The sequence below is a fragment of the Rattus norvegicus genome, chromosome 19 (genome assembly GCF_021556685.1).
Source record: "Rattus norvegicus strain SHRSP/BbbUtx chromosome 19, alternate assembly SHRSP_T2T, whole genome shotgun sequence".
NCBI classification, from domain to species: Eukaryota; Metazoa; Chordata; class Mammalia; order Rodentia; family Muridae; genus Rattus; species Rattus norvegicus.
The window spans coordinates 14112550-14124803 of record NC_141552.1 but is presented as its reverse complement, the minus strand read 5'-3'; the positions used below and the strand labels follow the sequence as shown (position 1 = coordinate 14124803).

The 12254-nt window shown below is 43.1% G+C and overlaps 1 long non-coding RNA gene across 1 annotated transcript; it reads left to right on the top strand.

Annotated features, from left to right (window-relative positions):
- Positions 1-4839: 4839 nt before the first annotated feature.
- On the top strand, positions 4840-8289 carry LOC147998811 (uncharacterized). Its single transcript, XR_015643773.1, has 3 exons — positions 4840-4944; positions 5947-7492; positions 8120-8289. It is a non-coding gene; the product is annotated as an uncharacterized LOC147998811 (long non-coding RNA).
- Positions 8290-12254: the final 3965 nt, after the last annotated feature.

Here is a 12254-nt window from a genome sequence, read left to right as displayed (position 1 = left end):
TTCTTATACCCAGCATAATTCGCAATCAGCACGAATGGAGAAACCAAGACATTTTATGACAAATCCAAATTTAAACAATATTTTTTCTCTAAGAAAGCATAACCGAGGACAATAGGAGGAAAACTCCAAGAAAATGAGCTAAACTATACCCAAGAACAAAACCAAGAAATTAATCACCTCACAATAATTTAAAAAAAAAAAGAGAAGCACACAAACATAATTTCCCCAAAACCAGAAAAAGAGGAGAAAGCAGCAACTATTGGTCTTTAATATCTAACCAGACCCTCTGTTACCAACCCCCCAGCTCCTAGGGACAAAACAGCCAGCCAAAGTGCATACAAGGATGGGTCTATGGTTCTAGGTAACTGTGTAGAAGAGGAGTGACTTAAGTGGAATCCATGTGGTGGGAGGCCATTGACTACCCTGAGGCCTGTTGCCCCACCAAAAGGAGATCCTAGAGGTGTGAGGTGGGAATGGGTATGTGTGGGTGGGGGAACACTGTCATATAGGCAAAGCTGAGCAGAAATGGGATGTAAGATTTGATGAGGGGAGTCTGGAAAGAGGGAAAACATTTGAAATATAAATAAATAAAATAACCAATTAATAAAAAAATAGCCGAAAATAAAATAGAAAGTGAAAAGGTAAAAGAAAACTGACACCAAAACAAAACTAAAGAAATCCCTGTAGTGTATTGGTCTAATTCTGCTTGTATTTAATGCTAATTTGTGGAACTCAAGACTGGTTAACCCCAAAGAAGCTGACCCTGCTCCCAGTTAACTGTGATTATAAAGAAGCCAACAGCCAACAGCTGCACAGCAGAGAGATGGGGGAGGTGAGCTTTGAGGGCTTTGCTAGAGAGGATCATGAGGAGGGAAGAAGGAAGAAGAAGCTGCCAAAGAATAAAGGAAGAACGAGTGTTATGGAGAAGAGAGAGGAAGAGGACAGCAGCCATGGGTTAAGGGAGAGGAGAGCCTGGCCCTGAGGGCTGTCCAAGTGGAACAAAGAGCAGCCAAGATGCTACACAGTCAGTAAGAGATGAGCGTTATTGTTTGGAAAGTAGATCTGATACCATGGAGGGCAGGCAGCTGCCCAGCTACTGTGCTGATTAGGGCATAGTACACATAAATTTAACACAATGTGTATAACCAGTAAGACAGCGCTGTAGAGGATCCTAAAAGGATTACTTTAGTTTGAAGGGAAGGATAAAATGCCAGAGGAAACAGGAAATAATTTAATAAAACTGTGACAGTCAATCAAAAGAAGCCAATAAAAACCACAAAAATTAACAAAATGACAAAATTTAATACATAGTTTTAAATAATCGGGGGCTGGGGATTTAGCTCAGTGGTAGAGCGCTTACCTAGGAAGCACAAGGCCCTGGGTTCAGTCCCCAGCTCCGAAAAAAAGAACCAAAAAAAAAAAAAATAATATTTGCATGTCACTAAACTCAATTCCCCAGTAAACAGACATACAGTTAGCCAGAAACAGGATCACCATCATGAGAGATGTAGAGGATATACTAGGGAAACAGACCTAAGACACAGGTCCCTATAGCAATTCTGTGCAGTTTCTCTATCAATAAAAACCAACAAGCTCTAGAGGTAAATGTTTGTGTTAGTGCTGACCTACACCACCAGACATATATTTTCTTTTAAGTAAATAACAAAATCATGGGGCTTACAATGTAATCAAATATCCTGAAACGTGAGTTTGCAGTGTTCCCTACACTTTTTAAATCAAGTCTGACTACCATTTTGGTTGTTTCCAATCCTGTCTGAGTGCATCATCAAGGGAATCCCAAGGGAAATCAGAAATGGGTTCTTGAAGCTGTTGCACAGGGCCAGTATAGACCTAAGTACCACAGAGGAAACCTTGATTCTTATCACAAGGGATCATTCACCATCCCTCTTGTCACATAACTTATGGCAAGATGTCACCTCTCCTGACCTTAGCTTCTTCTCCTAAATGCTGCTGAAGGGAAGATTTGGTGTCAAGGGTTCTGGATTCAAACCACACCAACACTGAATTCATTTAAATAGGTGTAGTTCATTGAATGCACACACCAATACAGTTCAACCAGAGCAACAGCTCACAACTGTGTACTGGACATTGCTATGGCCCAGCTCATTGCAAGATCCACATGGGCTCATGCACAAGTGCTGGAAATGCTGCTGTCTATGGCCCTGACTCAGGGTTATTATTTTCTTGGATTCTAATGGGTCCTACGTGAAACTCATAGTTGGGGAACTTGTTAAGATTAACAAATCTCATAACATACAGAACATAAGAAGGTATGTTACCAGCACCACACAGTTCAATGTCAGATTTTTTTGTTTTTCTTAGTTTGTTTCTTGGCATCCATGATGTGGAGGCATATTACAGAACAATAGGAAAGAGCTGGCTGCTGTGTAACAAATTTGCTGCTATTAAGGTAGGTATGGGGGCAAGACCTCAGCAGTAGCCCTTAAGATGGGAAGGAGATGATGTGTTTGATAACTGAAAGGAACTGCCTCAGCTGTGTTTCTCTGCCTGCTCAGTGCCCACTCAACATCACTCTGTCCCTGAAGAGGAACTCAAGGTCTGCCCCCTGCTGCCTGTGAGCCAGGACTAGGCACAGAAAGGCAAGGCCACAGTGCTGGTTTCCAATCCCTCAGTAATGCTGGATTTCCAATAATGTACTTGTATACACAAATACTGTGTGGTAAGTTGCAAAAGATACTAATCATTTCTCATATAGGGCAGCAGTTGATTGACTACAACTAATTCTATTTAAGAAAAGAGAAAGAAACCTGGCTCTTGTGGAAATATACAAAGAAATATCTATGGTGGTGGGGAATGAATTCTGCCATGGACTGAACTCAGAAAAGAGGGGTTGGAAGAAAGATGCATGGTTAAATAGCCCACCAGGTTCATATTGTGTCAACTTGATTTAATCTAAGGACAAAGAAGTGGAGTATCTCTGATGGCTTTCTTCTAATCCCTTGAAAGGATCCCTGGGGATTGGCCTCAGTACATCACACTTCTTGATGGGGCAACAACACTCAAGGAAGCTTGAGACTGTCATAGGCACAGTATTATGCTACATATACAGAGTAGATAATACTAAGATGTTCAGATGGTGGTATCCATTTGTATGCACTCTTAATGTGGACCTAAGGAAAGAGAGAGATCAAGGTCCTTAGAATAGAAAGATCAGTTCCAGTTTTTTTTTCTACCATTCCAAACTGAACGGCTGGTAGGGAGAGAATGGTAGATAATCGAGAATTAGTAGATGATGCTTTGAATGAAGTGTGGGTTTCTGTGCTGGTTTTAGACAGGATCTCAAGTATCACATGTTGCCCTCTCCCTGGCTGGCCAGGTTCACTCTGAGCTCAGATGAACCTCTTTCCACTTTCCAATACATAGGCTTACAAGAGTGGCCTCCAAGGACTGTGAGGACAGCATTAGCCTTTGACAGTTGAGGTGTGTAACCCACAACTATAGTTTTAGCCACGTTTTCCCATGTCTACCAGCTATTTCAGATTGTTGCTGTTAGATGCCTGACAATCAAGGACACAGAAAAATACCCTGATAGAGAGCAAGGACATGGTGATCACATCCTTGCCTCTTCTGTATGTTCTGGTTGAGGTCTGTTAAAATTCCAATATTGCAAAAATCTTTATATAGGGCCCATCACATTAAGGGTCACTATGCACTGTTCTATCTAAAATGGCCTAATCAGAACTGACTACCATATAACACTTCCTGCAGTCCTCATATGAGAGAGAAGCTTGAGCTTTTTGTTTTGACTTTTTCTCTTCTCTTTCTTTCTTATTTTTTGCTATATAAGTTGCTATATGAATTTGCCCCCAAAATTTGAACTACGGAAGTGATCTATCAGTGTTAATGTGTGCATTCTATAAAGTATTCATTATTTACTATGATAGATGGTTTTGTGTTTGGTGGGGTGGCCATTTCCCAGTGTACAGGTGCTGGGACCTTGCTCTATCCACTTAAAGGATAAGCACCATTTAGCCGTTTATGTGCATCCCCTATATCTCTTGACTATTTTATTTTTCTGATAAAAGCACATGATGTATCTTACTCAGGCCTGTGAGCAATGCTCCTTTGGTAACATTGGTAAAGAGAAGAGAACCCCATAAGCAGCATGAGGTTCCCTTCACTCGTGGTCCCAATATTGCACTTTCCTCTGCCAACTGGTCTCCACACTTTTCCTAGCACCATAAAGTCATCAACTCTTTCTCCTAAGGAATATTCTGGCAATTGTCGATTGCTAAGCACATGACTTCATGAGTGTTCCCCTAATACACACGCATGTTGTAACCTACCATGCAGACTATTTCTTGATGTGATTTAAAGCACCTGTACAGAATGAGACAGGAGAACTTTTGACTGCATATTCAAGCTGGTGTGAAATCTCAGGAAGTTTTAATGGCTAACATTGGTGAATGAGGACAATTTGAGTTAGGATGAGACATTTTGGGGCAAGATATGGAAGGAAACATTCATTTAGATGCATAAGAATTACTAAGGTTTTTATAATCAAGCCTTGAGGAAAATTTGGCTTTGGAAGCAGGAGATGCTCAGTGACTCTGCCCCAGGAATGTCTCCTGGAAAGGGCACCTCTGCTTATGCTCAGTACAGGGAGAACATTAGCAGGGAGGCAAAGTCTGCTCCCCATGACATCTGCTGTCCCTTCTTGGACATTCTATTGTCTCCTAGAGAGTTCTGGCATCCTCTGTGATGTCACCAGTGTTGTAGTGACAACCAGTGCCCTAGTTTCTCTCAGTCTGAGTCTGGCGGTTACACCCTAAGACATGTTTTCCTGTCTTCGCAACCGTTTTGGGAGGGGGAACGTCGATTGTGGAGAGACTAGAGTGAAGGAGTCTGGCCTTTCGTCTCAAAGTAATGATGGACAAAGACAGCACTTCTGGGGAATGTTGAGTAAGTTCTGGGCAGTGTATTTTGAGCTTCCTGTCAGGGGGTGCTGCAGGCTTAAGCTGACCTTTCTAGCAATGGGCCACAACAACTGGAGCATCTGAAAAGGAATTGAATTTCCATGAATATCACAATCCCTGAAAGTCAGGATTTCAGAACTTTAGTTTCCCCATCCCCACTGGGAGGATATGGTAAGGCCAATGATATTATACTGTGAACTTCTGGTCTTTACTTTTCAGTTCATTTGTTATGTTACATTGATATAATAACACCATCAGGAGTCATGGAGGGTCCACCTTTTCTGAGTTTAGACAGGGCAGCAATGTATTTCACTATCATTGCTTCTTTAAATACAGTGGATATCTGACAGTAGGAACACGGGGAGAATTGTGCTCCAGGCAATAATCTTATGTTCTTAGACCTTCTCTGATTTCTTCTAATTGCAGGGTCATCGTTAGCTTTATATATTAGAGGTTGTGTGTTACAAACATTTTTCTAAAATACCAAAACTATTTGGAATGTGTAGACCAAGATTCAGCCTGTAACCCAATGGCACTTCGGGGTTTGGTATTTCAAACAGGGGAATTGATAAGTCTGTTGACCATGTCCTCCCTGGAAATGCGTTTTAAATCCAAAGATATTGGCCTAGAGTATCAAGGTAGGACATCTGAGTGTCTCCAATCACTCAAGTTTTGTGAATGGTGAATTTATCATCTGAGTTCTGAAACCACAGGGGTGAGGGTCCTGAACCAGCTGTACCCTGTTCAGCTGATAATAATCCTGGAGAAGCCATCTCCGTGGTACATGTAAGCACGTGATGTCCGGCATAGGGAACACCTGGCTGCTTACATCTCTTGGTCTCTATAGAGTAGTGGGAGAACTGAGATCCCCTGAGGAGGCCTCTTAAGCATCGACCAATCGTCTAGCAGTGACACTGGGTTCCAGGCTTGTTCTCCTGTTTAGGCCTCACTGTGGTCTATGTACACTCTATGCATTCTCCCCATGCAGGTTCACTGTGTCCTTCTACCTACAGTCGCTGGGAGAGAAACATCATCCACTGGAACTGAGCTAAGCAAGAAGCAGGCCAAGAAGGAAAATAAGAGGTGGATTAAAGAGCTGCAGCTCATTACAGAGGAGCGAAACGACCTGAGAGATTGCCTGATGTTTGTGACAGAGAGATCCATGAAGAACAGGTATGAATCGCTCCAAACGCTCTTGTTCCATTCCTGGGTGTTCAATGTCTCCTTCATCTTATCCTTTTAAGGTTTTGGGTTCTAGAAAGCTGTGTCTCTGTAACGACCCCTTTTTAAACCTCACCTCCCATATAGAGGAGATTCAGAACCTGACCCTTCCTGAGGAGCCAGATGGAAAATGGACTCATCTGCTTCCATTTATTGAAAAGCAGAACTTGTGGTCTGAATGAAGAATTCGGGGATAAAGTCAGGGAGAGTGAGTGCCCAGTGTGCATTTGCAAAGCCCTTGACAGCTGGTGGCTTTGCAAGATTGTAATTGCAGTCAGTTTATGGTGAGTCTCTGTACTTGCTAGGCAGGGGACTGAGTGGTGGAAGATCCAGGCAGCAGCCTGAGGGGGTTCATCTCAATGCTTGACTAGAAGGTCTCAGGCTCAGGCCTGTTTGTTTTTGTCTGTGTGTCTTGCCCTCTGAGACAGCAATGGTGCATGCATTTCTCCTGGTTCTCACAGTGCTCTCTGTTTCCATATTTCTCTTTCTCTGTTTACATTTCTCTTTATTTGTGGCTGTGTCTCAGTCTGTGTATGTGCATGTGCACACATTCAAATGCATATGTATAACATTTATATGTTTATATTTCCCTCCAAATTTGAGTCTACGGGTCTATGTCTTAGCCTGAGTATTTACCCATGCTACACTTTCGTGGAGATGTGAGTGCTTTGTTCTGGGAGCCCCACTGTCAACAGCACAGTTCTTTGACTGTGTGGTCACATTTGTCTGTACAGTTGTATCCATTGGGCAGATTATTATTTTGTGGCCAGATGTGATCTCAACTCCATAATTATGTGTAATGCCTGTCTCTACACTATTAGTTATTCAGAATGAATAATTCCTGTTGTCAAAACAGGAAAAATCAAATCACATTTTCTGGGTGTGTAGGGGAGTACCCGGAAGAGCTGTGGCTGAGGCTTTTGATAACATAACTGTCTTGACTCCAGGTCCAGTCTTCTGTATTGAACAAAGGGAGCCATGGAACCCTCCATCTGGATGCTGAGCTTCCGGTGTCCTGGCCCCAGAATAACAAGTTTCTGAAGCTGAAGAAGATCCCAATATATAGAATTCAGAAGGTGTCCTTCCAGGGCTGGGGTAGTACAGGACCCACCCTAAGTTCATATATTCCTAAATGCTGATGTTTGCTGTATTCTATCATTTGGGGCCAGACCCCACTTCAGGCCAAATCCATATTATGAAGACCTGGAGAGAATGGAGGAGGTGGTCATGTCAATTCTGCACAACTTAGAGATGGAAAACACTGAGATCCATGAGAATAGCCACAAGCTGAAGAAGGAGATTACCTTCTCTAGGTAAGTCCTGGTCAGAAAGGCTATCACCTGTGGAATGGCCATTTCTGATTTCTTTGTTCTGGATTGGATGGTCTTCAGCTGTGATTCTATCTCTTGTGCTGTTTACACATCAGTGTGCCAGGGTCATTAGGACTCAGTTTTCAGTTCCAAAAAAGACTGTTACTCATCCCAGGATTGTCTAGGCATCTTCAGAAGGCTCTAGATAGAACAGCACTGATTGAAGTCAGAAGAAGGTTTTAGGCTGACCTGGGCCTCTGGGGTCATACCAGGTTTTACAAAACTCAGTGCGTGGACCACATGGTTAGAATGACCTTCTCTTGGTTCTACGGACCTCCTTTGAGGGTGTTGGCCCAGTACTAATTGATGTTGCCCCCATGCATTGGGCTTTCATGGATAGATGTAGATCCATGTTCTTTTTGAGAGATTTGGACCCTATTTGATGCTTGGGCCATAAAAATTTTCTTCTTCCCTGAATTGGCTCTTTCCTGTTTCTGCAGCAGCCTTATATGTATCAAGATGTATTCTACGTCTTCATGGGTATATGGGTTCTAGGGTTGTTAGTGGAACTTGGAAGTAGGAATGGGAGAAAGGGGCAGCAAGATCTTACTATGCAGAATGTATTTCCAGTAACCTGCTCAGCCGCTCCTGATGGAGAACACATGTATGAAGAACTTCGTCACATCTATGCAGGAGAGCAAGGTGGTACAGATTGATTGTGCACTGATACAGAAATATTTGATTGAATTGAACAGAACGATAAATATGAATAGGAGAAGACCAGAAACCGCCAGACCCCAGCAATATCTGGTAGGAATAAGCAGCTGTGTGAGCTTAACAATATCTGATACCATTTTCCAATTTCATACATCTTTGCTTTCCCCTACAAGCTTTCTAATTTACACTCCCAACGAGCCAATCATGGCCTGTAATGGAATTGTTCATTGCTCTGTCTATGTACAAGTATTCTGGGAAGGTAACCACTTTTCAGAAACTGAACTATTGGCAAGTATATTTTGCTTCTCTTTTTGAAGCTGCAGTCCAGAAATGGTGACAGATGAATAACATACCTCATTATGGCATGACTGTGTGATATGCTATGTAGAGTTTTCAACAAGGTCTTGGTCCTGTGACAAATGACATTTTGTGGTCATGTGACCTCCTAGGTAGGAAGCACCGTTGTGGGATAAGAACCAATTGCAAATGTCGAATTCATCCTTGTCATTGACTTTTTTTTTTATCTTGGTGACATGTGGACATCTCCTTTCTTCCTGCAACCCAATGAGGTCTCTTCCCATTGCCCTGTTCTTGGTTTGCACTGGTATAAGTCTGGGTCCCAGATTGGCAGGCCACATTACTGTGATGCTTGCTGGAGATTTTCCCTGCCCGCAGAGTTAACAACAATGATATCAGTTAAAAGGTCCATCTCGACTGTCCAATAGAACTGAGGTGGTAGAAGGCAGCATTCTGACAGCTGGCTTGCATTTCCCCACCAAATCAGTGTCTGAAAAACTGCCTTCCTCTCCCAGGTCTCAGAAAGTGCAAGAGAGCTGGAATTGGACACACCCCAGTAAGAGAGCTTCCTGAAGAATAAGTTGCTTTCTCAGGAGTCCCCTGCTGACAAACATCCTGACTATTAACAACATTTTTTGGATGAATATTCTTCCTCATAGTTAATTTGTCATTGCTTAGAGACCCTAAATTTATATATCACTAAGCCAGCCTGACTTACTGAGGTCTTACTCACTTTCTTCTTTAGAAATCACCACTTAAGAGACACCTTGGGGGACCGCCTTTCATTATGTGTGCTAGAGGAGAAACAGCAATACATCTGTGCTTCTAAATGTTCGTTAAGAATATGATGTTTAGGGGCTGGGGACTTAGCTCAGTGGTAGAGCGCTTACCTAGGAAGCGCGAGGCCCTGGGTTCGGTCCCCAGCTCCGAAAAAAAGAACCAAAAAAAAAAAAAAAGAATATGATGTTTAGAAATATTCTGTTATGATTTTCATTGAAGTTTTCTATTTGTTGTTTCATAGTTATATGCTCTTGTTACTATTTTTCATTTTTAAAATACTTTTAAATATTTATATTAATTCATTTTAATCCTGTTTTGTTGTAAATTGTATTTCTTATCAATAAAAATTGATTTTAATCTCTTGACTCTTAAGACCATCATTCTTATTCAAGGGTTCTTTCTGCTCCTGTGGACTTAGAACTGACAGCTGGAGATGGATCTCTGCATGTTCCAGGGAGCCTGGGCTAAATAGTGAATTCAAAGCCAGCAAGGTGTACCCAGTGTGAAGTGTCTACTGTGTGGATAATGTGGCTGTCTCTCAGATGCACACTTTACTATGTAATCACTGCCATACTTTACCCATACTGTCATGTGTTCTGCTCACCTTAACATATAACAGTCTGCATCTCACATTCATTGTTGACCCTGTGCCCCACATATTGAGTAATATACACTCATTGCTGTACAGCTACAGAAAAATTGACAACATTCTCAAAGGAATACAGAAGTCATCCTAATGGAGAACCATGTGCTTCAGCTTTTCTTGCAATACAGCATCGATATTTACCCCAGAGATTATGACCTTCAATGTCATGCTGGGAAACAGGTTTTGACAGATGGTCTTGTCCTTGACCAGAAGTATGCTGTGTTTTTATTGATGTAGATTAGACTTACTTTTATCATTTATGTCAATGGGTCTTTTTTTCTACAGTCTGTCTGTGGCCTGTCCTGGGTGAATTTCCCTCATAGTCCAAAGGAAGGAATCCCATTCCCCGTTGTATATTATTGTTAGGGACCACGTGGTTCCTCTGAGAGAACAGCCGATGCTCTAACCTCTGAGTCGTCACCACAGCTTCTTCAGGTGGCTTTTGTCTTTCCAGGGCATGTGCTGTATTAGGTGGACAGGATCACCTCCAATTAAATAGATCTCAGGAGATGTGTGTTCACAGGGAACTTACTGAGCCGTGCGTGCTCAACGTGTTAGGTTGCCAGACATCCGTACAGGGCTCTGGTGTTCCCACTGCTCATTGTTGGTCAGGATCATCCTCCAGCACCACTTAGTTTCCATATTAGAGCAGATCTTTCACCTATTACCAATGAGGACCATGTATATTATTCACATCTGATAAAATACAGAATAGAAACTAACTTCCTTTAGGCCAGCTTGGCATAATGAATTCTTTTGATTGTTAGCAAGAAACTTATCTTTATCTAAGCAGTTTAGGGAGGAACCTCAAGGGCATCCATAGTGAATGCAGCCTATAGCTGTGAACACAGGTTTCTTTTGGAGAGCAGGCCTGTGCAAGCCCAGAACCTAGGTGGGACAGTTCAAGCTACCCTTTTTCCACGGCCAATCTCAGATCACATTAAGAAAGTATTTCTTCCAGGTGACTGATTTCCAATTTATGGAATTGAACTAACTTACTGAGAGTGGAGGTGACTCAGAGAGTTAAAGTACAGAAGGAATAATCCAGAATGTCCACAAACAGTTGCTGTCACCCCAGGGCTTTTAAAAGCTCAGCACCTAGAGAACTAATGTAGTCTTTGGTTATTCTCAAGCTTAGGTCTTCTACTCATTATAAGCTAACCATGACACAAAAAGAGTCATCTGTGTCACAATAGAAACTAGTTGTCACTAGATTAACACCACACTATCACATCACTACCGTGTTTGAGGTTCTCAGTTACTATCTAAGAACCTGGAAGTGACCTGGGTCTTGCTACACATACTCATAATTTATGTCCACATTGTCAGCTGAGAGTCTTCATACAGCCTGCTCTGTAATTTTGTAGAAGATTAATAGTGTTCTTGTGAGCACAATGTGATTAGGAAATCGGGGGATCCCAGGAACCTCTCTGAATTCTAGCCCTCCATGCACTGTCAGATGCAGCCAGAGGACAAGGGGCTGTCGGTTCCAGGACTCTCCACATCCCTGCTGGGGTGCCATGCCCAGACTGGAGAGTGAGGGTCGGTCCTGCTGTCCCCAGTCCCTCATGCCCAGAGCCTATCCACTGGCTGGCTGGGCTTGGCTTTCCTGTGCCTGGCCCTCCTTTGCCCATCCCTGCCCTGCCTTGCCCTGCCCTGTTGACTCTCACTACTTAGGCCAAAGAATTTGAGATTTGGGCTCTCTGGCCCTGCACTCAGAGCCTCTGGGAAGCAAGGAGACCCAAAGGGACAGACCCCAGGCCTGGCCCTGGAGTCCTGCATCTCCCCCTACCCAGAGGTGTATTCCACAGTTCTCCACTCCAAGTTTAGTTTTCAGGGACCCCAGCAGGTGGCGCTCGTTGCTGAGCCTCACATGTGAGCCTGGGATAGTGGTGGGATGTAAAGTGCTGGAAGTCTTTCAGAAAATCCAGGCTTTTCTCAAACTCTCTGACCATCCAGCGCCCTCCCTGGTTCACCCACCCTGTGGAAGGTGGGAATCCACTTTTGGATGTCCTGTGTGACTTTCCCTGCAGAATGGGTTCTCCTGCAGGATATGCTTTCACATGCTTCTTTAAAAGCACCTGTTCCTCAGACATAGATCAGCTGTGAAAACAGGCTTCTTCAAGTCAGTGTGCGAGCTCCCCCTCCCAGCTTAGAGCTGCAACACCATAGGATCCTCCAGCCCCAGTGCTGGGTGAGTCCCCCAAAGGACTTAGAGCAAAGTGTTTCTTCTGAGAAGTGACTTAGAACAGAAGGCTCAGAAGTGACAGTCAACCCCCAAGTGCTTCTTCCAGGAGAAAGCAACCAGCTGTCCCTTTGAAACAG